Here is a 27,083-nt window from a genome sequence, read left to right as displayed (position 1 = left end):
TGAACATAAAATTCTCAGGCTTTCTCTCTCTTTTTTTAACCTCAGTTGAATTCAACATAAAAATAAAAAACATTTTCTTGAAATATAAATAATTAACCAAAATAGCATAAATACTAAATCAAAATAATCTTCCTTTGTTATCTAACTTAAACAAGTAACATTTCTCTTTTTTTAAGAATACATGAACATAACTAATTTCTCTCTCTTTTTAAAGGAGAACTGCGGTATTTTCAACATTAAGCCTCTTTTCTGAGTCGTCTGCAATGTTTTAGTGGCTGCACCGCTTTTTTGAATTTTACTGCTGTCTCCGGTATTTGCCTAATTTTGATTCTTCTCAACCTGCCTCAGAATGGCAAGTCATGTGCATGTACAAAAAGGTCCGTAAAAGCACCATAAACGTCCGTTTTCAAAATCATCAACTCACCGGAGTGGTTACTGGTGTGCACTGGTAATCCATATCAAATTTCGTTGCGAAAAGTTGCTTCTGTCGTGTTTTATTTGACATTTTGTACTGGATGTTCGTTGATATTACTCCTCCACCGCTAAGAAAAGAGTTTGAGCATGAACTAGCAGTTCTGCTTTAAGAATACATTAACAGGCCTAACTCATGTAACATTCATCACAAAACAGGAGTCTCCTTCATACCGTTATCCCTATTGATGAGCTCGACATAGACCCATGCTGAGAAGATTTATCTTCTTTAAAATTGTATTAAATAAATAGCATATTACTAAATTCCACAGCGGACATTATTTTGTCCACATATTAAGAGCTTAGGACTAAACACTTTTTTGGGGCTTTTTATGCCTTTAATGCTAGGACAGTTCGAGACACACAGGAAGCAGGGGGCAGAGAGAGGGGGAAGACATGCATCACAGGGTCGAACCGGGGCCAGCTGCAGCGAGGACTGTAGCCTCTGTTCATGGGGCGGCTGCTTAACCCACTACGCCACCGACCGCCCCGGGACTAAACACTTTTGTGTGACGTCTAAAAATAAATAAATAAATCCCTGTGTGCCGCGCAGCCCCTACAGTACCTCTGCGTACCCCTAGGGGTACTCCTAAAATTCACTTTATTTTGAGGCTTTTTCTTCAAATTAAAACCCCACTTTCATAATTACTCGGGACTCTTTGTAAAATGCAAATAAAACCAGAAAGATATGATCTTAGAACTATTAAAAAGTTCTATCTAATTAGAAGTAGTGCAAGTTCGGTGCCATCTGTTGGTTTCCTTAGCGAGGAAATAGTTTTTGAATTGCTCTGTATGAATGAATTGGATTCATTCTGAATTGAATTAATTGGATTATAATTACAATGAATTGAACTCCAATTGGCCAGAATTGGACTTTATTACTGAAGTGCCCTGAGATGACATTTCTTGTAATTGTAATAGTTTATTTTGGCAACATTTTAAACAAACTGACATTATTCTGTCTTGGAAAACACTGCTGGTGGAAAACATGATACTGGCTGCTGAAAAACTGGCAGAAGTGGACCTTCCAACGTGACAGTGACAGGAAGTAATCAGCTGAAGTCGTCCAGAGATTAACAGAGAACACAAATCAACATTCTGGAATCCGGACTTCACTTCCATCCAGAATCTGTGGTTGGAACCACAGACCAGAAGAGACAGAACAGAAGCCTTCACAAAGCTGTGATGTCATCACTGTAGTGACATCACAATCGATGTCATCTCTGATCTTGTATGACATCACAAAGTTTATACAGGCCAGACATTTTCACTGCTTTTTCACAGCTGGTCAGGAGTTTATCTGAAGAAACACGTCCAGTTTCTGAAGCATATTTGAAAGTCACAGCAAACGGTTTTCACATCGCCTAAAAAACACTTAATTACTATCTTAAATAGTCATTTTAACAAGCACTTAGAAACAACGCTTACTTACTATCTTAGAAAGTCATTTTGATTTTAAGTTCTTAAAAACAACAAGCAAAATGAGTCAAACCAAGAAACCATCTCCTCCACTTCAGTGGTGTGACATGGCAGACGACGATTTGCCCGAGGGTTTCTACATGTGTCCCATTACTTTTGGCAGTAAGGAAAGTTATGAGGAACCCAGCAACTGTTGGAAAAAGAACAATCCCAGGTCTCTGCTGCAGCTGGGACTCCTCACTCAGAGGATGTCCAGCTCCTGCAGGATCATCTCCAGGCCTCCGTAGTTCCTCCAGTCAAGTGGAAGTTTCCAGTTTCACAAACCGAGGGGATTCCCTCTAACGCCTCTGCTGCCGACCGAGATTATGGATCAGAGAAATGACAGAACTCTTACCGACAGAAGAATGACAAGATCAGCTATTTATAGCATGGGATGGATATTCTCAGGACAAAGCTGCTGAAGAAACATTTCTTTCTGACAGGAGAAAAAGACAGAAGAGTGGCAGCAGAGAGCGGCTGCTCCATGACTGAGGAAAAACTAAAGAAGGTGGAAAACTGTTTGACGTGTGAGCGTCATCTCCGTCAAAAGTGTGAGCAGGAGCTCAAGCAGTGCAACCGAGTCACTGCAGGATTGTGTGAAACTCTGAAAGCAGCAGCAGCAGAAACTGAATGTCAGAGTGGAGCTCAGGAGGAGCAGCTTCTGCTTCTTCCATCATTACTTAGAGAGATGACACTGGAATGGCACTGAGATGCTTTGGTATTCAGAGCTTTTATTGATTCTTTAAGGGTGGCAGCTTCCTCCAGTCTGACCCTCACTTGGAACACAATCAGACATACTGGGACATGTGGGGAAGGATCACAGTGTTCATACTGTTCATATCTGAGAACATCCACAGGAAGACACTTTATCATTTACATGTTGATTCTGTCTTTCAAAGTCAGATTCTTACTGGAATCCATGTTATACACTGTATGCTGACACGTAGAAATAATCCCATTCTGCTTGTAAGCAGCTCTTAACAGAAACCAGCATGACTGCACTGTTATTACTGTATTATGTTGATGCATGAAAGCAGCTGAATGATTGTGCTGTAAACACTGAGAACAAGCTGCAGATGTGGCTGTTGTGTTACTTTTGCTTCACAGTCAGTGTAGACAACATACAAAACAGCTTCAAAGATACTTCCAGGTGAGGCGTGAAGAAAGCAGCTGTGAGCACCGTAACATACAATAAATACATTATTACTGACCTGGACAGTGATGCATTCAGGTTCAGTTACTGCTGTCCCATTTTTAATCACATATATATAAAGGACTCCTGCTTCTGTTTTCATTTACATCTCATACAGCATTCATACAACCCATGTTTGCCACCATTGCCTGGGCTCTATGAACATGTGTTGCATATTATTTACAGTTCAGATCAGAAAGCTGAAACAGAGAGCAAAGCAGCACACGTGATGCCTGCTGACTGAGAACACTGCTTCTGATATCACAAGAAGTGATGTCATCACTGATTATGACTTCACAGTTTTGCATGACATCACAGTGGAAACATGACATCAGAGGACATGACATCACTGTAGTTTCTAAAAGCCTGAAAGACAAAGCGCCTGAAAAACAACACGTACTTAAAAAGTCATTTAGACAAACGCTAAAAAACAACAAGCAAAACGAGTCAAAGCAGAATATCCTCTCCTGCACTTCTGTGGGGTGACATAGTAGATGAAGAGATTCTGGAAAATGAGTCTGAGGGTTTCTACATATTTCCCTTTGAAAGTGGCAAAGAGGAAAGTTGTGAGGAACCCGCCAACAGGCCAGAAGCTGTAACAGCGAGCTCAGAACACCATCAATCCCAGGTCTCTGCTGCTTCCAACACACCCAACACAGAAAATCTGCTGCTGTTAGAGGAGCAGTCAGAGGTCTCTGCTGCTGCTGGGACTCCTCACTCAGAGGATGTCCAGCTCCTGCAGAATCATCCCCAGGCCTCTGCAGCTCAACACGGCAAGAGGGAGTTTACAGATTCAGGAAGCCGTCCCACTCCCTCTGCGGGCAGCGCTCAGAGAGTTTACAGATTCAGGAAGCTGTCCCGCTCCCTCTGTGGGCAGCACTCAGAGGGAGTTTACAGATTCAGGAAGCCGTCCCGCTCCCTCTGTGGGCAGCGCTCAGAGGGAGTTTAAAGATTCAGGAAGCTGTCCCGCTCCCTCTGCGGGCAGCGCTCAGAGGGAGTTTACAGATTCAGGAAGCCGTCCCGCTCCCTCTGCGGGCAGCGCTCAGAGGGAGTTTACAGATTCAGGAAGCCGTCCCGCTCCCTCTGTGGGCAGCGCTCAGAGGGAGTTTACAGATTCAGGAAGCTGTCCCACTCCCTCTGTGGGCAGCACTCAGAGGGAGTTTACAGATTCAGGAAGCCGTCCCACTCCCTCTGTGGGCAGCACTCAGAGAGTTTACAGATTCAGGAAGCCGTCCCGCTCCCTCTGTGGGCAGCACTCAGAGAGTTTACAGATTCAGGAAGCTGTCCCGCTCCCTCTGTGGGCAGCACTCAGAGGGAGAGTACAGATTCAGGAAGCCGTCCCACTCCCTCTGTGGGCAGCGCTCAGAGGGAGTTTACAGATTCAGGAAGCTGTCCCACTCCCTCTGTGGGCAGCACTCAGAGGGAGGTTACAGATTCAGGAAGCCGTCCCCTCCCTCTGTGGGCAGCACTCAGAGGGAGTTTACAGATTCAGGAAGCTGTCCCACTCCCTCTGTGGGCAGCACTCAGAGGGAGGTTACAGATTCAGGAAGCTGTCCCACTCCCTCTGTGGGCAGCACTCAGAGGGAGAGTACAGATTCAGGAAGCCGTCCCGCTCCCTCTGTGGGCAGCGCTCAGAGGGATGTTACAGATTCAGGAAGCTGTCCCACTCCCTCTGTGGGCAGCACTCAGAGGGAGTTTACAGATTCAGGAAGCCGTCCCGCTCCCTCTGTGGGCAGCACTCAGAGGGAGGTTACAGATTCAGGAAGCTGTCCCACTCCCTCTGCGGGCAGCGCTCAGAGGGAGTTTACAGATTCAGGAAGCTGTCCCACTCCCTCTGTGGGCAGCGCTCAGAGGGAGTTTACAGATTCAGGAAGCCGTCCCACTCCCTCTGTGGGCAGCGCTCAGAGGAAGTTTACAGATTCAGGAAGCCGTCCAACTCCCTCTGTGGGCAGCACTCAGAGAGTTTACAGATTCAGGAAGCCGTCCCACTCCCTCTGTGGGCAGCACTCAGAGAGTTTACAGATTCAGGAAGCCGTCCCACTCCCTCTGTGGGCAGCACTCAGAGGGAGTTTACAGATTCAGGAAGCTGTCCCACTCCCTCTGTGGGCAGCACTCAGAGAGTTTACAGATTCAGGAAGCTGTCCCGCTCCCTCTGTGGGCAGCACTCAGAGGGAGTTTACAGATTCAGGAAGCTGTCCCACTCCCTCTGTGGGCAGCACTCAGAGGGAGGTTACAGATTCAGGAAGCTGTCCCACTCCCTCTGTGGGCAGCACTCAGAGGGAGAGTACAGATTCAGGAAGCCGTCCCGCTCCCTCTGTGGGCAGCACTCAGAGAGTTTACAGATTCAGGAAGCCGTCCCGCTCCCTCTGTGGGCAGCGCTCAGAGAGTTTACAGATTCAGGAAGCCGTCCCGCTCCCTCTGTGGGCAGCACTCAGAGGGAGTTTACAGATTCAGGAAGCCGTCCCCCTCCCTCTGTGGGCAGCACTCAGAGGGAGTTTACAGATTCAGGAAGCCGTCCCACTCCCTCTGTGGGCAGCACTCAGAGGGATGTTACAGATTCAGGAAGCCGTCCCGCTCCCTCTGTGGGCAGCACTCAGAGGGAGTTTACAGATTCAGGAAGCCGTCCCGCTCCCTCTGTGGGCAGCACTCAGAGGGAGGTTACAGATTCAGGAAGCCGTCCCTCTCCCTCTGCGGGCAGCACTCAGAGGGAGTTTACAGATTCAGGAAGCCGTCCCACTCCCTCTGCGGGCAGCACTCAGAGGGAGTTTACAGATTCAGGAAGCCGTCCCACTCCCTCTGTGGGCAGCGCTCAGAGGAAGTTTATAGATTCAGGAAGCCGTCCCGCTCCATGTGGGCAGCACTCAGAGGGAGTTTACAGATTCAGGAAGCTGTCCCACTCCCTCTGTGGGCAGCGCTCAGAGGGAGTTTACAGATTCAGGAAGCTGTCCCACTCCCTCTGTGGGCAGCACTCAGAGGGAGTTTACAGATTCAGGAAGCCGTCCCCCTCCCTCTGTGGGCAGCACTCAGAGGGAGTTTACAGATTCAGGAAGCCGTCCCGCTCCCTCTGTGGGCAGCACTCAGAGGGAGTTTACAGATTCAGGAAGCCGTCCCGCTCCCTCTGTGGGCAGCACTCAGAGGGAGTTTACAGATTCAGGAAGCCGTCCCACTCCCTCTGTGGGCAGCGCTCAGAGGAAGTTTACAGATTCAGGAAGCCGTCCCGCTCCATGTGGGCAGCACTCAGAGGGAGTTTACAGATTCAGGAAGCCGTCCCGCTCCCTCTGTGGGCAGCGCTCAGAGGGAGTTTACAGATTCAGGAAGCCGTCCCGCTCCCTCTGTGGGCAGCGCTCAGAGGGAGTTTACAGATTCAGGAAGCCGTCCCGCTCCCTCTGTGGGCAGCACTCAGAGGGAGTTTACAGATTCAGGAAGCCGTCCCGCTCCCTCTGTGGGCAGCGCTCAGAGGGAGTTTACAGATTCAGGAAGCCGTCCCGCTCCCTCTGTGGGCAGCGCTCAGAGGGAGTTTACAGATTCAGGAAGCCGTCCCGCTCCCTCTGTGGGCAGCTCTCAGAGGGAGTTTACAGATTCAGGAAGCCGTCCCGCTCCCTCTGTGGGCAGCGCTCAGAGGGAGTTTACAGATTCAGGAAGCCGTCCCGCTCCCTCTGTGGGCAGCGCTCAGAGGGAGTTTACAGATTCAGGAAGCCGTCCCGCTCCCTCTGTGGGCAGCTCTCAGAGGGAGTTTACAGATTCAGGAAGCCGTCCCACTCCCTCTGTGGGCAGCGCTCAGAGGGAGTTTACAGATTCAGGAAGCCGTCCCACTCCCTCTGTGGGCAGCACTCAGAGAGTTTACAGATTCAGGAAGCCGTCCCACTCCCTCTGTGGGCAGCACTCAGAGGGAGTTTACAGATTCAGGAAGCCGTCCCGCTCCCTCTGTGGGCAGCACTCAGAGGGAGTTTACAGATTCAGGAAGCCGTCCCGCTCCCTCTGTGGGCAGCACTCAGAGGAAGTTTACAGATTCAGGAAGCCGTCCCGCTCCATGTGGGCAGCACTCAGAGGGAGTTTACAGATTCAGGAAGCCGTCCCGCTCCCTCTGTGGGCAGCGCTCAGAGGGAGTTTACAGATTCAGGAAGCCGTCCCGCTCCCTCTGTGGGCAGCGCTCAGAGGGAGTTTACAGATTCAGGAAGCCGTCCCGCTCCCTCTGTGGGCAGCGCTCAGAGGGAGTTTACAGATTCATGAAGCCGTCCCGCTCCCTCTGTGGGCAGCACTCAGAGGGAGTTTACAGATTCAGGAAGCTGTCCCACTCCCTCTGTGGGCAGCGCTCAGAGGGAGTTTACAGATTCATGAAGCTGTCCCGCTCCCTCTGTGGGCAGCGCTCAGAGGGAGTTTACAGATTCATGAAGCTGTCCCACTCCCTCTGTGGGCAGCGCTCAGAGGGAGTTTACAGATTCATGAAGCTGTCCCACTCCCTCTGTGGGCAGCGCTCAGAGGAAGTTTACAGATTCAGGAAGCCGTCCCACTCCCTCTGCGGGCAGCGCTCAGAGGGAGTTTACAGATTCAGGAAGCCGTCCCGCTCCCTCTGCGGGCAGCACTCAGAGGGAGTTTACAGATTCAGGAAGCCGTCCCACTCCCTCTGTGGGCAGCACTCAGAGGGAGTTTACAGATTCAGGAAGCCGTCCCACTCCCTCTGTGGGCAGCACTCAGAGGGAGTTTACAGATTCAGGAAGCCGTCCCACTCCCTCTGTGGGCAGCACTCAGAGGGAGTTTACAGATTCAGGAAGCCGTCCCACTCCCTCTGTGGGCAGCGCTCAGAGGGAGTTTTGTTGTCAGCTCAGAGAGCGGGACTGGACAGAAACAGTCTAAATACAGATCAGGTTTCTACACGTACTTCTGCAGCTGTCACCGAGCACTGATGTTGAAGATGATCGTCCTGTGGTGACCAGTTGTGGGTCAGACTAAATACAGAGCACCTTGAACTAATACACATCATCCCTTTCTTCAGTAAAGCATAAAGTATGTGCTTTCATAAAGTCCTCTAAAAGTGGTCTAAAGTCTTTAAACACACCTCATTCCTTTATGTTTTGCCAGGAAAATGCGAAAAAAAGGGAGCAATTTATTGTAACACATGCAAGCATGAATGGAAATACAGCAGAGAAGACAATATATTTGTATAACTCCAACAAGACTGAATGTGGACGTTTGGTCTGAGCTCCTTTATTCTCCAACACAGCCTGAACCCGCTGAGACGAGCTTTCTGTCCTTTCTTTAAGGAGTCTTCAGGAACAGTTCTCCAGGCTTCTTGAAGGACATCCCAAAGCTCTTCTTTGAACCTGGGTTCCAGAACCCCTCCACCAACTCTGCCTTACTGTATACAGAAAATCAGCCTGTACTGGAAGTATAAGAACATTTATTCAAATGTGCACGAACTTCAACAGCTTTAACAGAGCTACAGGCTATCTAAGCAAATAGAAACACCCGAGTTCAGCCATTTAGCTTTTCAATTCCTCCTTCTGTAGCTCATCAAACAATCAAGTAAGCCTTTTACAAGAGGCAATATTACTAAAAAACACAGTATGCACAGTGTTACAACTTTCAACAGATCAACAGATACAAAATAATGAACAATATTTCAGTCCAGGAACTGAACATGCTTTAATCTCACTGTGGCACAGTCAATAAATACTTCTACAAGAGGGAATATTGCAAAATAAAAAGTCAAAATCTTAAATTAAGAGTTCCTTATATGTTCTGAGAAGTTATTCCCCTGATTGAGTAGCCTTTTAAACTAGCCTACCCACATTTTACCCATTATTAATGCCTAATGTAGTTTAGTAAATAGGCTATAATAGGCAGAATAGGATATTGTCTCGAGTTTTTCATGTGCCATGGAACCAGACACTGTTTATTTGGTGTAAGAAATTAGAGTGGCCTATAGGTAGGGGTGGGCGTCGACACAACAGAAAACAAATCTCTCACCTCCCTCCACTTCATGCTCAGTTCTCCTTGTTGCTTCTGATTCTGTAAGAATCCAATGTTTTCACATATGGAGATAATTTGAATAACATCAAGCCCTGATTTATGCAGAGATCACATGAATATTGGAAATAAATCACAAAAACCACTTCCTGAGGTGGATCCAGTTCCTGCTCTTTATTCTCTCATCAGTTTTTTTAACCATGTGGTGCTGTGGCTTAGTTGGTCAAAGTGCCTGTCTTGGAAACAGGAGATCCTGGGTTCAAATCCCAGCAGTGCCTGCAGTCCTTCAGAGCTAACTATGACTTAGCATATAAAACAGCTAATTATCAGCATTCTACTAAATTCTTTTCACTGGTCCACTTAATGAAAGTGCGTATAAATAACATACAGCTTTTAAAGTCTCATTTATGCCTATTTTATGCTTTCAGAGTGTAATTTTACTCTGTTCACATAACATGTCAAATGGTTAGGGTACAGTACGGTGGAGGTTCTCCTCCTGTCACACTACATAACATCAAAATGAACGTACAAACCGTGAAATAGTCAGAGTTAGAGTAAAAGCTGAGGGCAGGATGTTATTTCCTCAAAATATGTAGCGGAAAATAATACGCAAAAGCATAAAAAAGCCTTGTAAAAACACAGTAAATGACTTGGCGTGTAATAAGTACACCGCTTCATGAGATCTGGCTGTAACTGGTGAAAGTGACTTCCTCATGAACACCAGGCTCTGAGTAGAAAACCCAACAATATCTGCAAAATATGATGAAGTTTTGAACCAACTGGAGGCACTTCTACTCATGGCTTTAACTATTCTTGACGTACTGAATCACAAAAACCACTTCCTGAGGTGGATTCAGTTCCTGCTCTTTATTCTTTCATCAGTTTTATGAACCATGTGGTGCTGTGGCTTAGTTGGTCAAAGTGCCTGTCTAGTAAACAGGAGATCCTGGGTTCAAATCCCAGCAGTGCCTTAAGGTGTTATTATGTACGTTAACATGGTGCCATAACTGTTTACAGCAGTGCTTCAGGAGTGCTGGACTTCCAAAGCAGTCTGTAGCCTACTTGGAGGCACTTCATCTCATGGCTTTAGCTTACAGGGGACATATTATGCAAAACTCACTTTTTGCAGGTCTTTGTGTTCATATTTGGGTCTCTACTGTTCCTTTAAACACTCCAAGCGCGAAAAAAACCCATCCATCCATTTTCTGTAGGTCAGTAGAAAGACTTTGGTGTCAAGAAAAAAATGCTGCTGTGAGCCATTTGGATGGCTCCCTTATTGTGACGTCACAATGAGGGAATTTGCATTTACCTGTCGAGTCCCCACCCACTCCCCACCCTCTACATTAGTTGAAGATCTTGTATCGAGCATCGAGCATAGGAGCGCAATGGCTACGAAAGGAAAATCACACATGAAGTGTTGTGTTGTTGGCTGCACCTGTGGTGCGTTTCTGGAGACCCAGGTGTCCAGCAGCAGCTGTCTCTGCCGGTGATACCTCCCGGTGGTTTTCACAGCCACGAACAGGTCAGCCTGTGTGAGCTGCTCCACCGGCCGAGGGGGAGCGCTCCTCCGCCCCGGGCCGCTCACCGCTCTCCTCTGCCGGGCCAGCCGCCTGAAATAAGTTGAGAAAACATCCGCGCCCCCTCAGCCGGCAGCTCCTTCTGGTGTCCGCCAGTGAGGACGTCTCCCGGCCACCAGCAGACAGGTGACCGCGGCGGCAGCAGCGCGAGGTCCCGCTGTTGAGAAAACATGTGGAAGCCTGCCGGGGGACCGAGGCTCGCCTTCAGCTCAGCCTCTGCCAGCACCAGCACAGTCCATCACCCAGCAACGGTAAGTGATGATGTAACGTGACGTGATATTAAAAGGTGTAGGCCTTTTTTGTTCATATATTTTTTATTGCTTTCACATAAAAAAAAACAAAATACACACCAAACAGCAATGCATAATGTGAAACGTTACTGAAAACAAACAAACAAACAAAACAACAACTCACAAAAACAAAACAAAACAAAACAAAAGTTTTCTGATTTATGCTTTGTAATAATGCCAATGTCAAGGTAACTAAACAGAGGCCTTTTGTTTTTATATCTCAACAGAAACTGAGACCCATTGACGAGTTTCTTCTTTTCCTGATGTACCTGTCAGTGGGTTTTCCTCCCAGGGATCTTGCAGAGAGGTTCAGCATTCACCGCACTGCTGCAAGTGGAATCATCTCCACATGGACTCATTTCCTGTACTGCCTGTTAGGAAGCCAGCGCCTTTGGATTCCTCCAGCGACAGTGAGAGCTCACCTGCCAGTTGAGTTTGCAGCTTTTTCTGACACACAGGTGGTCCTTTATTGTACGGAGATATTTTGTCAGACGCCATCCTCTCTGCTCCTTCAGAGTGAGGTTTTTTCCACATACAAATCTCACACTACATTCAAGGCCTTGGTTGGCATGGCACCCCACGGTGCCGTCACCTTTGTGTCCGGACTGTATGCAGGCTCTATGAGTGGCTGCCAGCCATTTTCAGTGCAGAGACCCATACTGCCCAGTGTTTTACAGTATTTTGACTGATTTTCCAAGACCCACAGAAAAGTGTGTCTTATGACTATGTACACACCGAAATTACCAAACGAAAGAGTAGACTCTCTTCTTTCATCAGGAAAAAAAAAGTTTGTTTCTACCATTTTCAGTCCTTTAGTAATAGACAGTAGAACATAGGTTGGTTTCACGAAAAAAACAGCTGTTAGACGAAAAAAACGGAGAAAACAAGCTTTTTTTTATGCAAAGTGGCACTGCTGCCACCTTTTGGGTAATTTTGCCAGTATATTCTCTGTTTAGTGTTTACAAGCCTAAGATTTAGTGACAAACTCCGCTAGATTGTCCCCCAGCCCGCTCCGTTAAAAAACGCAATTGACGTCTTTGGCAGTCAGCGTTTTTTTTTTTTAAATTGACGTCTATAGACGTCAATGGCAGCCAATGAGTTAAGCAGTCCGGGATTGTAAAGCTGCTGAAGCCAGGTATGGCCATCATGGTGGACAAAGGGTTTGTTGTGGACAACCTTGCTCCTTGTAAGGTGTACCGGCCGGCCTTTCTCAGCAACAAACAACAAATGAGTTGAGAGGATGTCAGACAGACGCAGTCAATTGCATGGCTGAGAGTGCACGTGGAGAGGTGCATAAGGAGAGTGAAAGAGAACAAACTCTTCTACAAGGAGATACCACTGTCTATATGTGGGAACATTGACGAATTGTTCAGTGTGGCCTGCTTCCTGGTCAATTATCAGAATGGGCCGTTAGTGAAGGCATGGGCAACTCAGCAATGAATTGGGAGCACTTTCAGTCAGTTCAATCAGCAGTTCTTCCAATCAGTTTAAATGATCAGTTCTTTCAATCAGTTCAAATGATCAGTTCTTTCAGTCAGTTCAAATGATCAGTTCTTTCAGTCAGTTCAAATGATCAGTTCTTTCAGTCAGTTCAAATGATCAGTTCTTTCAGTCAGTTCAAACCATCAGTTCTTCCAATCTTGTTCATTTTTAGAAATCTATACAAAACCTGAACTGATCTTTATTATTTGTTTGTGCAAATCTCTACCAGTGTAGAGGTTGTATTGTTCATTGTTGTAATGAGATGTGTGCATCTTTTGAATATGTAATAATAAATTATTAAAGCTGCAGTCGGCAGGTTTTCAAAATTACGAGTCTAAAGTCGGAAAACTGATAAAACTTTCAGGTCCCTCCCCCAACCTCTAACAAGCTCCGAATCGCCCCCCAAACCCCTCCCCCTCTGTGGACGAGGTTGTGCACGTGAGTTCACACCAGTGTGAGCGCACACAAGCTGGGGCAGACTCACGCTCAGCAGCGTGTGCATGACAGGTAGGATTCCTCCACCCTAACTTGATTGGTTAAAAACAGCCGGGAGCGCTCGGTTTTTGCAAGCAACATTACAGGCTTCAGAGGGAGCTACAGATTTCGTTATTTTTTCTAAAAAGCCTATTTAATATTCTACTTCCAGAATCCCATGACAGTTCAAGCTAATATGACTAAAAAAAAGTTGCCGACCGCAGCTTTAATTCAAAAACAGTCTTGGTGTCATTGTCATCGTTACATTAGCTTTGGGTTTTTCCTGACCTGAAATTAAAATGAAAACGCACAGAGATGACATTACAACATGTAGAATTTACTAAGTAAATATTGAAAAACACTTATTCAATAATCCAATATCAACAACCCACATAGATTTTTACACTTGGGCTCTCATTTCAATGAGTACAAAAGGTATGGTCTCAGGTCAGTTGTAAGCCTTCATTAGTGACCATTATCACTTCAGGTTTTGTATAGATTTGTAAAGATGAACACCACCACAACCAAACTAGACTGTGCTTGTATAGCTGTGTAAACCTGATTGAATCGTTACCTCTAGTTCTGAAAAGTTTGTACTTTTCAGGGTGCTGAAAATCTACAAATCTAATCTACAGGACAACTGTCCTAAATGTTATCTACACACAGTACATACTTACTACTATAAATATCAGAGAGAGAGAGAGAGACAGAGAGAGAGAGAGAGAGACAGAGAGAGAGAGAGAGAGAGATCTATCTATCTAGCTATTACTTCTGGCTACTGCTAGCTAGTTAGCGATAGCACCGGAAGGAGTGGATCACACACTCGAGAGAGAGAGCGGAAGTAGAACGGGAGTAGAGTCTTGCACAGAGCGAATTATTCACAGAGCGAATTGGCTAACAGACTAGCCTGGGACGCAGTGCACGTGAGCAACATGTTTAGTGACAGCAAGTGGACAGTGACAACGGTGAGTTCATACACTAAGAGTGACTTTAGTTTTCTCTTCTGACCATCATGCAGCTATTCATTTAGTCATAGAGAGAAGTTAGTTGCATAGTTGAGCATCTAGTGCTAACTAAGAGGCTACTAGACGAGCCTGGTGCTCGCGGCGGCTGCGTGGGCCGGAGGACAGAGGAGGACAGGCTGTCCTCCTCTGTTCTCCTGTTCTCCGGCTCACAGAGACTCCGCGGAGCACCAGGCTCGGCCCCGTGGCTCACGCTCCTCGGCGGCTCCGTCACGAGCCGTCGATGGGCTACCGACGGAGAGGCTCCATTATTGATTCAGGGTTGCTCAAAGTTAACCTGGAAAGAAGCACAAGTTCATTTGAACATTTGAATAAACAAAACAAAGGCCAGACGTGTCGTTGATCACATTAATTATTGCACAGATTGATCTCTGAAGACACAACTCCTTCCTCTGACCCATTTTGAAAGATTGACCATTTCTAACAAACAAAAAAAAAAGCTTTTTCTTGATCGCCATAACTTAGGTCTGTCTCAGGAGTTGAAGTCCTTCATGAAGATGATGATTTGTAACCATTGAATGTCAAAGGTGAACACACCTGTATGTGGTTGTCGTGGCCGAGAGGTTAAGGCGATGGATTTGAAATCCATTGGGGTCTCCCCGCGCAGGTTCGAGTCCTGCCGACAACGATAACATTATTGACCCAGGGTTGCTAAAAGTTAACTTAGAAAGAATCATGCATGGGTTCGAATCCCATTCTCGTCAAGTTGTGTGCTGTTGTGTTGTTTGTTAATTCTGATTCCACTTCTTACAAGAAGGCTTTTCAAACAATGCTTTTGTCGCAATATTTTTATTTGCTTGCACTGGGTTCATTTGGGCGATTGAATCTATCATGAAGAATTTTGAGCCTGACTTGAGGCTAATGTGAAAGAGCTGTCTTTCTTTCAGTTTGCATCCACCTTTACCACATCCAGCTGTTAACAATTTCCTCCACAGAGGACAAAGGAAAGACAACTGGAGAATGCGGGCGTCGATCCCGTTACCTCTCACATGCTAAGCGAGCGCTCTACCATTTGAGCTAATTCCCCTTCGGTTGATGTATTCTTAGACTACGGCTACACAAAAACGGGTACGAAAATTCTTGCGACCACACGGAAACGCGCTGCTGTCCAGACGAAAACGGATGAAAACGATGAAACGATGCAGTACACACGCCACTGTGTCACGCCACGCTGTGAGACAATAGAGAAGTGTTAAAATTGGCTCACAGCGTCAATGTGTGACTGACGCAAAAACGTTTTCGCTGTAATAATGGAAACGAAACGAGGCCGTTTTCAAACTTTCCCACTCTGGACCCGTTCTCAAAAACTATCGTTTTGGGGTAGTGGGAACGCCGGCTCCGTGTGGCCGCGACAGCGAAACGATCAGAAAAAGTATCGTTTACAGTGAAAAACGTTTTCGTGTAGCCGCAGCCTTAGAGCTTCCAAATTAACGAACCATTTCTGACCAAACGATCCATTCCTTGATACATAAAAAGGAATAGATCTCACAACAGAAGCTTATTGGTTTTTCTCAGAGTGATTTTCAGAGTGGTTGAATGTATCAAGTAGAGTCTTGCTTTCGATCAGTGAGACATGGAAAATCCGTAGTGTTTCATGGTTTGGCAGATTCTTTTTTCTTTCCGATTCTAAACAAATTTGAATTTGCACATAAGTTGGTTTGTCTTTATAAGATGATCATTAAGGCCTCTCACCAGAAGAGCACCTAAAAGATTTCTGAGGAGTGCGGACATCAATCCCGCCACATTTTGCCTGGAAAGCAAGCCCTTTATAATTTGACATAGTTTTTCTTCCATATTTGGGTATATTCTGAAGAGATTGTAATAACCCCAACCTTAAATTTGACTTATCCTAAGTGCAATTGCTTTTGTTTCGCCCAATTTTAAATCAAACAACCTCAAACATCCCTACATGGTACCACATTTAGATAATAATGATTTTATTTTTGTGAAAGGAGGATAAATTCACATCCTCTGCACGCAAGCCCACTGTATCTAATGAGGCTTCAATTTTGAGATCAAAATTATACCAGCTGTAGTTTAAGATGGAAATTTTTATGTTCAAACTTATAAGAGAGAGGACGAGGTGGCCGAGCGGTTAAGGCGATGGACTGCATAATTTATATATATATAAATTATGATAGGCTACAAAAAAGTGATCACAGCCAAATATGACAAAAGATTAGGCTAGCCTTTCATTTCTGACAGCTGAACATTGCACATCTACTAACCTTAAAACTAAATAAACGAGAGCAACAACCGTCTTTTTTTTTCTTCTTAAAAGATGTTTTATATTATTTTCATATGATTTGCTGATGGCAATTATAGAATGTGAGTGCTTGTGTTATATTGAAAGCGAGGCTGGGTGTGTCTATGAATATAGACAACAGTGAGGGGTTTTTTTAGGTGCTGTACAAGCAAATCATAGCGTCTCTGTACAATGACAGAGGACTTTAGGTAACACTTCACAATACTGACTGTGTATTAGAGTGTACATTCCGTTCACTTATTTCCTACTTTGCTCGGACTTCCAGTGTAGCCTAACTCCTGGCCAATTCCCACCTTCTCCAGTCTTACAGCATAACTCGCCGCGACACTTACCATGTAATACGCGAAACTACCCCAACGTTTTGCTCATGGCGGTTGTGTATGTATACATCTCAGCGGACAAGCTTCACCCTTATTCCAGGGATTTATTATGTTTATCTTACAGCCTTGTATGATTGGGAATAAGAATATGTTGAGAAATGGACAAAACAAAGTGTCCCTGACATAAAATAACAGAGTTCTACTGATTTTTCTTATTCATGTTGTTCCTTCAATTATGAACCAAAAAAGAAAATATTTTCAGTTAACTAATCATGTCATCATGTGATTGTCGCAGGATCAAATGTCTTCAGGCTGCTCTGATTGGCTGTCGCAGGATCAAAGGTCTTCAGACTGCTCTGATTGGCTGTCGCAGGATCAAACATCTTCAGGCTGCTCTGATTGGCTGTCGCAGGATCAAAGGTCTTTGGGCTGCTCTGATTGGCTGTTGCAGGATTGAAGGTCTTCAGGCTGCTCTGATTGGCTGTCGCAGGATCAAAGGTCTTCAGGCTGCTCTGATTGGCGGTCGCAGGATCAAACATCTTCAGGCTGCTCTGATTGGCTGTCGCAGGATCAAAGGTCTTCAGGCTGCTCTGATTTGCTGTCGCAGGATCAAAGGTCATCAGGCTGCTCTGATTGGCTGTCGCAGGATTAAAGGTCTTCAGGCTGCTCTGATTGGCTGTCGCAGGATCTAACGTCTTCAGGCTGCTCTGATTGGCTGTCGCAGGATCAAAGGTCTTCAGGCTGCTCTGATTGGCTGTCACAGGATCAAAGGTCTTCAGGCTGCTCTGATTGACTGTCGCAGGATCAAAGGTCTTCAGGCTGATCTGATTGGCTGTCGCAGGATCAAAGGTCTTCAGGCTACTCTGATTGGCTGTCGCAGGATCAAAGGTCTTCAGGCTACTCTGATTGGCCGTTGCAGGATCAAAGGTCTTCAGGCTGCTCTGATTGGCTGTCGGGTCCGGGTACCAAAGTATAATTCGTTTTTCTGTCAAAACGAAAAAATGAAAAAACGGAAATAGCTGTCCTTTTTCCATTTTTTGTTTTAAACCAAAAACGGATTTTTCTGTCTTCCTAAAGAAAACGAAAAACCAAAATCAAATAACGGACAAAATTTGTTTTTTGGAAATGACTTTTTTCATTTTTCGTTTCTTACATTCAAACATGACGGCGGGCAGACCGGAAGTGGAAGTAACCCCAAAATAAAACTAGTGTGCTAATTTAATATCAAACATATTTTCCGCTTTTTATACACCCATTGCAGGTAGTAGACTGCATTTATTTTAGTTAAGTGAAACTAAAACAGCTGGTTGTTTGGGAAACGTCATAGGCTATATAAATTATGATAGGCTACAAAAAAGTGATCACAGCCAAATATGACAAAAGATTAGGCTAGCCTTTCATTTCTGACAGCTGAACATTGCACATCTACTAACCTTAAAACTAAATAAACGAGAGCAACAACCGTCTTTTTTTTTCTTCTTAAAAGATGTTTTATATTATTTTCATATAATTTGCTGATGGCAATTATAGAATGTGAGTGCTTGTGTTATATTGAAAGCGAGGCTGGGTGTGTCTATGAATATAGAGAACAGTGAGGTTTTTTTTTAGGTGCTGTACAAGCAAATCATAGCGTCTCTGTACAATGACAGAGGACTTTAGGTAACACTTCACAATACTGACTGTGTATTAGAGTTTACATTCCGTTCACTTATTTCCTACTTTGCCCGGACTTCCAGTGTAGCCTAACTCCTGGTCAATTCCCACCTTCTCCAGTCTTACAGCATAACTCGCCGCGACACTTACCATGTAATACGCGAAACTACCCCAACTTTTTGCTCATGGCGGTTGTGTATGTATGCATGTCAGCGGACAAGCTTCATCCTTATTCCAGGGATATATTATGTTTGTCTTACAGCCTTTTATGATTGGGAATAAGAATATGAAAAAACAAAGTGTCCCTGACATAAAATAACAGAGTTCCACAGATTTTTCTTATTCATGTTGTTCCTTCATTTAGCTAATAATGCTACTGTTTTGATTATTCACTGAAGCCTCTTCCTGTCTGCCTCAGTGCAGGTCCCAGCGGGCTCTCCATACAAGGTCTTCATCAGTTTGGTGTCTAGATTGTTCAATCTGGACAATGTGGTGGTCCTCCTCACTGTTGGGCCCATGGCAGGATTGCTGGAGATTACAGTAAAATACACCCTGACATAGCCTACAGTTAAGAGTGAACATGTCAGACCCTGTAATGTGACCTTGCATTTTGCTCCTTTGGAGCCAAAATGTTGCAGGTGTGCGGACAAAGTGGAGTACCATTTAAATGGTTTGAATGTGTTAAAACAAAACAACTCATGTCTGTGTGGCATGTGTTTAACTAATAGAACTAGCACTTGAACCCAAACGCACAACTCAGGAACCAAAGGAGTACCCAGTAAACAAAATAGTACAAACAACAAAAAACACTGTATTCAAAACACATTCTCAACGGAACTATATAACCCGCACACACACTGGTAGCAATTCAAACATTCCCTTTCATAACTATAACTAACTTAACTAACTAACTAACAGAATAACCACAAAAAGAAACCATTAACAATTATGAACCGAAAAAGAAAAGATTTTCAGTTAACTAATCACATCATCATGTGATTGGCTGTCGCAGGATCAAAGGTCTTCAGGCTGCTCTGATTGGCTGTCGCAGGATCATACATCTTCAGGCTGCTCTGATTGGCTGTCGCAGAATCAAACATCTTCAGGCTGCTCTGATTGGCTGTCGCAGAATAAAACGTCTTCAGGCTGCTCTGATTGGCTGTTGCAGAATCAAACATCTTCAGGCTGCTCTGATTGGCTGTCGCAGGATCAAAGGTCTTCAGGCTGCTCTGATTGGCTGTCGCAGGATCATACATCTTCAGGCTGCTCTGATTGGCTGTCGCAGGATCAAAGGTCTTCAGGCTGCTCTGATTGGCTGTCGCAGGATCAAAGGTCTTCAGGCTACTCTGATTGGCTGTCGCAGGATCTAACGTCTTCAGGCTACTCTGATTGGCTGTCGGGTTCAGGTACCAAAGTATAATCCATTTTTCTGTCAAAACGAAAAAATGAAAAAACGGAAATAGCTGTCCTTTTTCCATTTTTCGTTTTAAACCAAAGACAGATTTTTCTGTCTTCCTAAAAAAACGAAAAACCAAAATCAAATAACGGACAAAATTTGTTTTTTGGAAATTACTTTTTTCATTTTTCGTTTCTTACATTCGAACATGACGGCGGGCAGACCGGAAGTTGAAGTAACGCCAAAATGACAGTAGCGTGCTAATTTGATATCAAACATATTTTCTGCTGTTTATACACCCATTGTAGGTAGTAGACTGCATTTATTTTAGTTAAGTGAAACTACAACAGCTGGTTGTTTGGGAGAACGTCATAGGCTATATAAATTATGATAGGCTACAAAAAAGTGATCACAGCCAAATATGACAAAAGATTAGGCTAGCCTTTCATTTCTGACAGCTGAACATTACACATCTACTAACCTTAAAACTAAATAAACGAGAGCAACAACCGCCTTTTTTTATTCTTAAAAGATGTTTTATATTATATAATATAATATGATTTATAAAATAATAACTTTTTGCTCATGGCGGTTGTGTATGTATACATGTCAGCGGACAAGCTTCACCCTTATTCCAGGGATTTATTATGTTTGTCTTACAGCCTTGTATGATTGGGAATAAGAATATGTTGAGAAATGGACAAAACAAAGTGTCCCTGACATAAAATAACAGAGTTCCACTGATTTTTCTTATTCATGTTTTTCCTTCATTTAGCTAATACTACTACTGCTTTGATTACCCACTGAAGCCTCTTCCTGTCTGCCTCAGTGAAAGTCCCAGCGGGCTCTCAATACAAGGTCTTCAGCAGTTTGGTGTCTAGATTGTTCAATCTGGACAATGTGGTGGTCCTCCTCACTGTTGGGCCCATGTCAGGATTGCTGGAGATTACAGTAAAATACACCCTGACATAGCCTACAGTTAAGAGTGAACATGTCAGACCCTGTAATGTGACCTTGCATTTTGCTCCTTTGGAGCCAAAATGTTGCAGGTGTGCGGAGAAAGTGGAGTACCATTTTAATGGTTTGAATGTGTTAAAACAAAACAACTCATGTCTGTGTGGCATGTGTTTAACTAATAGAACTAGCACTTGAACCCAAACGCACAACTCAGGAACCAAAGGAGTACCCAGTAAAAAAAATAGTACAAACAACAAAAAACACTTTATTCAAAACACATTCTCAACAGAACTATATAACACGCACACACACTGGTAGCAATTCAAACATTCCCTTTCATAACTATAACTAACTTAACTAACTAACTAACAGAATAACCACAAAAAGAAACCATTAACAATTATGAACCAAAAAAGAAAAGATTTTCAGTTAACTAATCACGTCATCATGTGATTGGCTGTCGCAGAATCAAACGTATTCAGGCTGCTCTGATTGGCTGTTGCAGAATCAAACGTCTTCAGGCTGCTCTAATTGGCTGTCGCAGAATCAAACGTCTTCAGGCTGCTCTGATTGGCTGTCGCAGAATCAAACATCTTCAGGCTGCTCTGATTGGCTGTCGCATAATTAAACGTCTTCAGGCTGCTCTGAATGGCTGTTGACAAAATAAACAAGAGCAACAACCGTCTTTTTTTCTCTTCTTAACCCTTGCGTTGTCCTCCGGGTCGAGGTGACCCAGCGGTCGATAGCCTCACTCACTCACAACACAGAATGTATAAACGTACTGCTGAAATCATGTCTGTATCTGTCTGTCTGTCTTTTGTTGACCATGAAAGCCAGCCACATTACACTCTCTACCGACTTTCCCGGCCGAGAGAGTTGTGTGTAAGGCAGCCCCGGGGGATGGTGGGGGGGGCGTTTTAAAAATCGACTTCTGTGTAAGAACACGGCCACCTACCGCCACCTGGGGAAGAACACTGCCAACTACCACCACCTGAGTGTGAAAACAAATTGAGTTAGTTTCGGGCACCCTCTTCTGCTTCCTGCCAGTACGTGTCAGTGTTGAGCTTTGTTTGCAGGAGCCGTGAGTTTCCATTAGTTTCCATTAACAGAAATGGTGCACTTAAAGTTTTTTGGTGATTCAAAATAATCAACCTGCCTTAAAAGGCAAAAATATGCACAGGCAGCACATGTCCCCCTCTGTGTTGAGGTATCACTTGTGGAAAGCTCAAAGCACTTCTGTTTTTCCGTCCATGAGCCAACTTTGCACTATTACAGTCGCCTCGGGAGGATATTTGTAACGCACAATTCCTCAGCAAACACATTGCAGTCTGTTGAAAGACTGCTGGATCATTTCAACTTGAAAAATTTTGAATGTACTGGAAGCTGTTGCGCCGATAAGAATCAAGAGCACCTTGATCAAACAGAAACCCCATGGAGAAACACCACTACGGTCAAAAACCTGAAAAGAGAATGCAGGAGAGCTGAACGTAAATGGAGGAAAACAAAGCTTCAGATTCACTCTGAGCTGTACAAAGAAAGCCTGCGTAGTTATAACAATGAGCTGTGCAAGGCCAGACAGCTGCATTTATCTGAAATGATTGATAAGAATGTCAACAATTCTCGAACTCTGTTTGCTATGGTTGAAAAACTCACAAATCCTCCTAAACAGTCAAACCCAGACCTCTCCACAGAGAAATGCAACGAATTTGCCAACTTTTTTAGCCAAAAAATCAAAACAATTAGACAAAACATTCACGCAACACAGACAAACAAGAAAACTAATCTGTGTCTAAAACCTAGAAATAACTGTGACGTTATGTCACAATTTAATATTGTTGATTTAAAAATCCTAGAGGAAACTGTTCGGCATCTGAAATCAACCACTTGTACTCTGGACATAATACCATCCGACTTTTTAAAAACTGTTTTTACCTCTGTAGAAAGAGATCTCCTACAAATAGTTAAAGCAATACAATGTAACTTCTCAAAAAGCCCACTCTGGAGCTCCCCCTACAGGCTTGGAGGTAATGTACGGTTACACTGTCGTAAATACAACACCCTTTCACTTTCACGTTTCACGTTTGTTGACAAAGCGGCGAGGAGTCAGAAGGTGCAAGCTATGTAGACCGAGAAGGTAAGAGTAATCAAATGTACCTGGGAGCGTGAGAGGGTCTATTTGTTTTTGTGGTAGGTGTGCCAGAAAGCAAGTCGAAGTACTTCCACTCAGCTCCCGGGCCGGTCCAGCTCCAGCAAAGTTACATAGCGCAGTTTTTCCAACTCAAGGTGGTTTGGTAATAAGTGATATAAGTGATCATTTAGCTGTATTTGCAACATTTAATGATCAGCTACAGAGGAAGAAAACAGAAAAGCGTAGATATGAAAGGGTAAGGACTGTTAAAGCAATTAATGCTTCAGAAATGAGCTTTAAAACAAGAGTGGAATGAGTTTCATACAGATGAAGTAAACACTGCAGACAATTCATTCTTCAACTGTTATTTATCTCTCCATGATAAACACTGTCCAACAGGTTTATGTTCACATAAGCATAGTTATGCTGAGAAACCTCGGATAACAAAGGCATTAAAAAATGCATGTAAGAAGAAAAATAAACTTTATGGAGACTTCATCAAAACTAGAACAGAGGTTGCTGAAAAACGCTGAGATGTACAAAAACAGGCTGAGCAACATGTTGAGGCAAGCAAAGAAGCAACATTATGATAAAATGTTACAAATAAATCAAAATAATATGAAGCGCCCATGGAACATCCTAAATAATGTAATGGTGAATAAGCCTTGATCACCAGATCAACCTAAGTGTTTCATAAAGGACAATAAGGTGTTTGGCCATCTGACTGAAGCGGCTGATGAATTTAACTCTTTGTTTTGTGAATGTGGACCGAGCTCGGCAAAGGTAATTACAAATAAACATGGAGATACAGGAAGTGGAATGAAAGGAGAAAGTAAGGTGATGCTGTCAATGTTTCTTGGTGGACTAAGTGAAATGGCGTAAATCTGGTGTCTTCTCAGCCGTGCATGTGTTTAAAATGCTTGTTGCAGTGGATGCAGTGATAGGGCCGATCGTCTGTGTGGCACTGTGTGTGTCTGTTCAGTGTTCTGACACAATCAAATGCTTTAGAGCTAACGGGGCACACTTTGAGGGCTTTCTTTGCCACGTTTTGAACAGGTGCAGATGGGCTCTCCTCAGACGTCCCAGCAGGTGTTTCTAAATGAGCTTCCTTTGTGTCGCTGTCACAGTTCTGAGCGGCAGCGCCTGCCAGAATCTGCTCCAGCGTCTTGCTCTGCAGTGTGTCCTTAAAACATCTGAGGAAACTGGACAAGTGGAGGACAAAAGAAGAAGTGTCAGACCTAAAAAACTATCTACAGAAGATGAACAATATCTGAAAGTGATGTCCTTAAGAAAGAGGAAAAAATCCAGCAAAGACCTGAGACAGGAGCTGAGAGATGCATCTGGACCTTCAGCTGATCCATCGGCTGTTGACCCGAGCCTCATCAGAGATGGGCTCCATGGAAGGGTGGCTGTCAAGAAGCCGTTCTTAAGGAAGGGAAACAGTAAGCGTTGTTTCTAAGTGCTTGTTAAAATGATCATTTTAGATACTAATTATTGTTTTTTAGGCGATGTGAAAACCGTTTGCTGTGACTTTCAAATCTGCTTCAAAACCTGGACGTGTTTCTTCAGATAAACTCCTGACCAGCTGTGAAAAAGCAGTGAAAATGTCTGGCCTGTAGAAACTTTGTGATGTCAAACAAGATCAGAGATGACATCGATTGTGATGTCACTACAGTGATGACATCACAGCTTTGTGAAGGCTTCTGTTCTGTCTCTTCTGGTCTGTGGTTCCAACCACAGATTCTGGATGGAGCTGAAGTCCGGATTCCAGAATGTTGATTTGTGTTCTCTGTTAATCTCTGGACGACTTCAGCTGATTACTTCCTGTCACTGTCACGTTGGAAGGTCCACTTCTGCCAGTTTTTCAGCAGCCAGTATCATGTTTTCCACCAGCAGTGTTTCCCAAGACAGAATAATGTCAGTTTGTTTAAAATGTTGCCAAAATAAACTATTACAATTACAAGAAATGTCATCTCAGGGCACTTCAGTAATAAAGTCCAATTCAGGCCAATTGGAGTTCAGTTAATTGTAATTATAATACAATTCATTCAATTCAGAATGAATCCAATTCATTCATACGGAGCAAATCTGAGAATACAAGCTGGAGGAGTATCTCTTTCTGTTTGCAACAAAATTTACATCACTCTTTGGCTTCCGGAACACTAGTAAATAGGCATGGCTTCAGTTTCAGTAGTGTAGTGATTATCAAGTTCGCCTCACATGCTAAAGGTCCTCAGTTCGAAACTGGGCGGAAACATTACTTGCTCCTCCTTTATTTATTTCATCCTTGTTTGAAGATGTATGACTGCACGTTAATGATAGCAACATCAACATATTCATAATTACGTATAGGAGGGGAGCCTCATCTGCTATTCTTGACATGTAAAGTCAATTTTTGCAAGTTTTCAAAAGATTTTCTCATGCTATGGTGTGAAACGGACTTTGGCGAATCCCTAGCTGCTGAGCGAAAATGGCAACCTTCGGTCAAGGAATCGAACCCTGTTCCTCCGCTTGACAGGCGGACTCTAACCTTTGACCATTGAAGAAGATACAGAATGTGTTGCTTGACTGTCGTGCCAATTCTGAGAATACAAGCTGTACAAGTATCACTGAAAAATTGACAAAAAAACACGTTGCTAAAACCCTTCCATTGTCAAGCATTTGCATGACTGAGAGCGTAAATTGACTGTGGAAGGGGTTCCATGGTGTAAAGGTCAGCACTCTGGACTCTGAATCCAGTGATCCCAGTTCAAATCTCGGTGGAACCTTCAGGTGTTTGCTGTCATGGTTGAGTTCTGGAAAGAAGATGAGTTGAGTAGGCTAGTCAGTTGTGAAATGACACCAGATTGCACAATTGATCAATTCCAGTTTAGAGGATCTTTGGTATGTGACGTCACACCTCTGTGTTGCTAGTTGAAACTTTTTTGGTTTCTTCTTGCATATTCATTTACGATGCTTCTATTTATCCATGCTCTCCCAGAGGAGTGTGTTACAATCACACTTCTGACTCAATTTGTTGCAACTCCAAAATCTCTTTCCGCTAACAACAAAATTTGGGAAAACTTACCTCATTCTTTGGCTTCCGGAACACTGGTGAATAGGCATGGCTTCAGTTTCCGTGGTGTAGTGGTTATCACATTCGCCTCAGTGGAACCTTCAGGTGTGTGCTGTCGTGGGTGCGTTCTGGAAAGAAGATGAGTTGAGTAAAAAGCTCTGTAAAACAGAGCACATAGTCAATTAGCTTTTTAAAAATCTTTATTTTAAAGAAAACGATCAAAACAGAGTTTTTCTGGAAGAGATATAAATAAGTTCTGAATATGCATTGAAGAGAGGTTACATTTGAGTCTATTTTCTTTGTACAAAACTTAAAACAAAAACCTGAAGTCTGCACACTGAGGAAAACTGGTTTTGAGGATATTTATGAAATTTCCTCCTAATAACCAACTTGGGTCGGTGTCCCCAGTGGAACATTTTATGTGTAGTCTGCAGGTTTCATGTTTTCAGCTGGAGATGGATGCTTTTTGTTCTGTATGTTACATATTTTTATCTTGATCAGGACATTCAGAACGCTTGCATGCACAGGTAAGTCCAGCTTCAGTTCCAGGTGTACTCGTCCATTTAACTGGACCACCATGTTGTCCCAGCGTACATGCACGGGATAGACTGTGTAGGAAACCTTCATGGCATTCTGCTGCCTCTAACTTTCTCTGTGGGACATCACGCTGCATGTAAGTGCAGCTGAAATCGCTGCCAACATGTTGTCTTTAAGTCACCTGAAGGGGGATTTTCTCACATGAGGCTGTGGTTACAAAATCAGGATTTTATTAGAGCAGAGCGACAGTCTGGACATGCTTTAAGTGACCACGAGTTGACACGTAGTCTTAATGGGCTGATTTTCAGTTTATCCGTCTGACCAAAGAAACAGAAAAATATGTGGATGAGAGCAGCTTTATTGGGAATTTGGCTGGAAATATACACTCATTCTTTCCTGTTTTTACTAAAAGATGCAGAAATATTAAACTCTGTAACATGTGTTCAGTGCACCAACCCATGCCAACTCAGTTAGCATACATACAGTTATAGGAATAGTTTACTGAATGTCCCATCTTGTAGACAGCCTCAGTGTTGCATTTCCAGTCCAGTCTGCTGTCCAGGTGAACCCTCAGGTATCTGTAATCCTCAACCACCTCTTCACCGAGGATGGAGACGGTGTTCAGCTGACTGCTGCTCCTCCTAAAATCCACAATCATCTCTTTTGTTTGTATTCAGATGAGGCGATAGTTTATTTTCCTATAGATGTGATAGTTTCATGTAGATGTGCTGAGGTGTGGCAGGGAAGCTGTTGGTACATGGAGGATGTGAGGTCTGTAGCAGGAGGCAGCAGCATGCTGAGTTTGTCTGAACTCTTCCATCTGTCTGATCCCACATTA

At 44.1% G+C, this 27,083-nt stretch overlaps 3 non-coding genes across 3 annotated transcripts; all 3 read left to right on the top strand.

Moving 5' to 3' along the window:
* The first annotated feature begins 9,292 nt into the window (after positions 1-9,292).
* Positions 9,293-9,366, top strand: trnap-ugg (transfer RNA proline (anticodon UGG)). The gene has a single exon. It is a non-coding gene; the product is annotated as a tRNA-Pro (tRNA).
* Positions 9,367-9,985: 619 nt separating this feature from the next.
* trnat-agu (transfer RNA threonine (anticodon AGU)) lies at positions 9,986-10,059 on the top strand. Its single transcript has one exon. It is a non-coding gene; the product is annotated as a tRNA-Thr (tRNA).
* Positions 10,060-14,479: 4,420 nt separating this feature from the next.
* trnas-uga (transfer RNA serine (anticodon UGA)) lies at positions 14,480-14,561 on the top strand. Its single transcript has one exon. It is a non-coding gene; the product is annotated as a tRNA-Ser (tRNA).
* Positions 14,562-27,083: the final 12,522 nt, after the last annotated feature.

This window comes from Odontesthes bonariensis, chromosome 11, assembly GCF_027942865.1.
Source record: "Odontesthes bonariensis isolate fOdoBon6 chromosome 11, fOdoBon6.hap1, whole genome shotgun sequence".
Lineage (NCBI taxonomy): Eukaryota > Metazoa > Chordata > Actinopteri > Atheriniformes > Atherinopsidae > Odontesthes > Odontesthes bonariensis.
The sequence above is the reverse complement of the archived record's forward strand: the minus strand, read 5'-3'. Positions and strand labels throughout refer to the sequence as shown.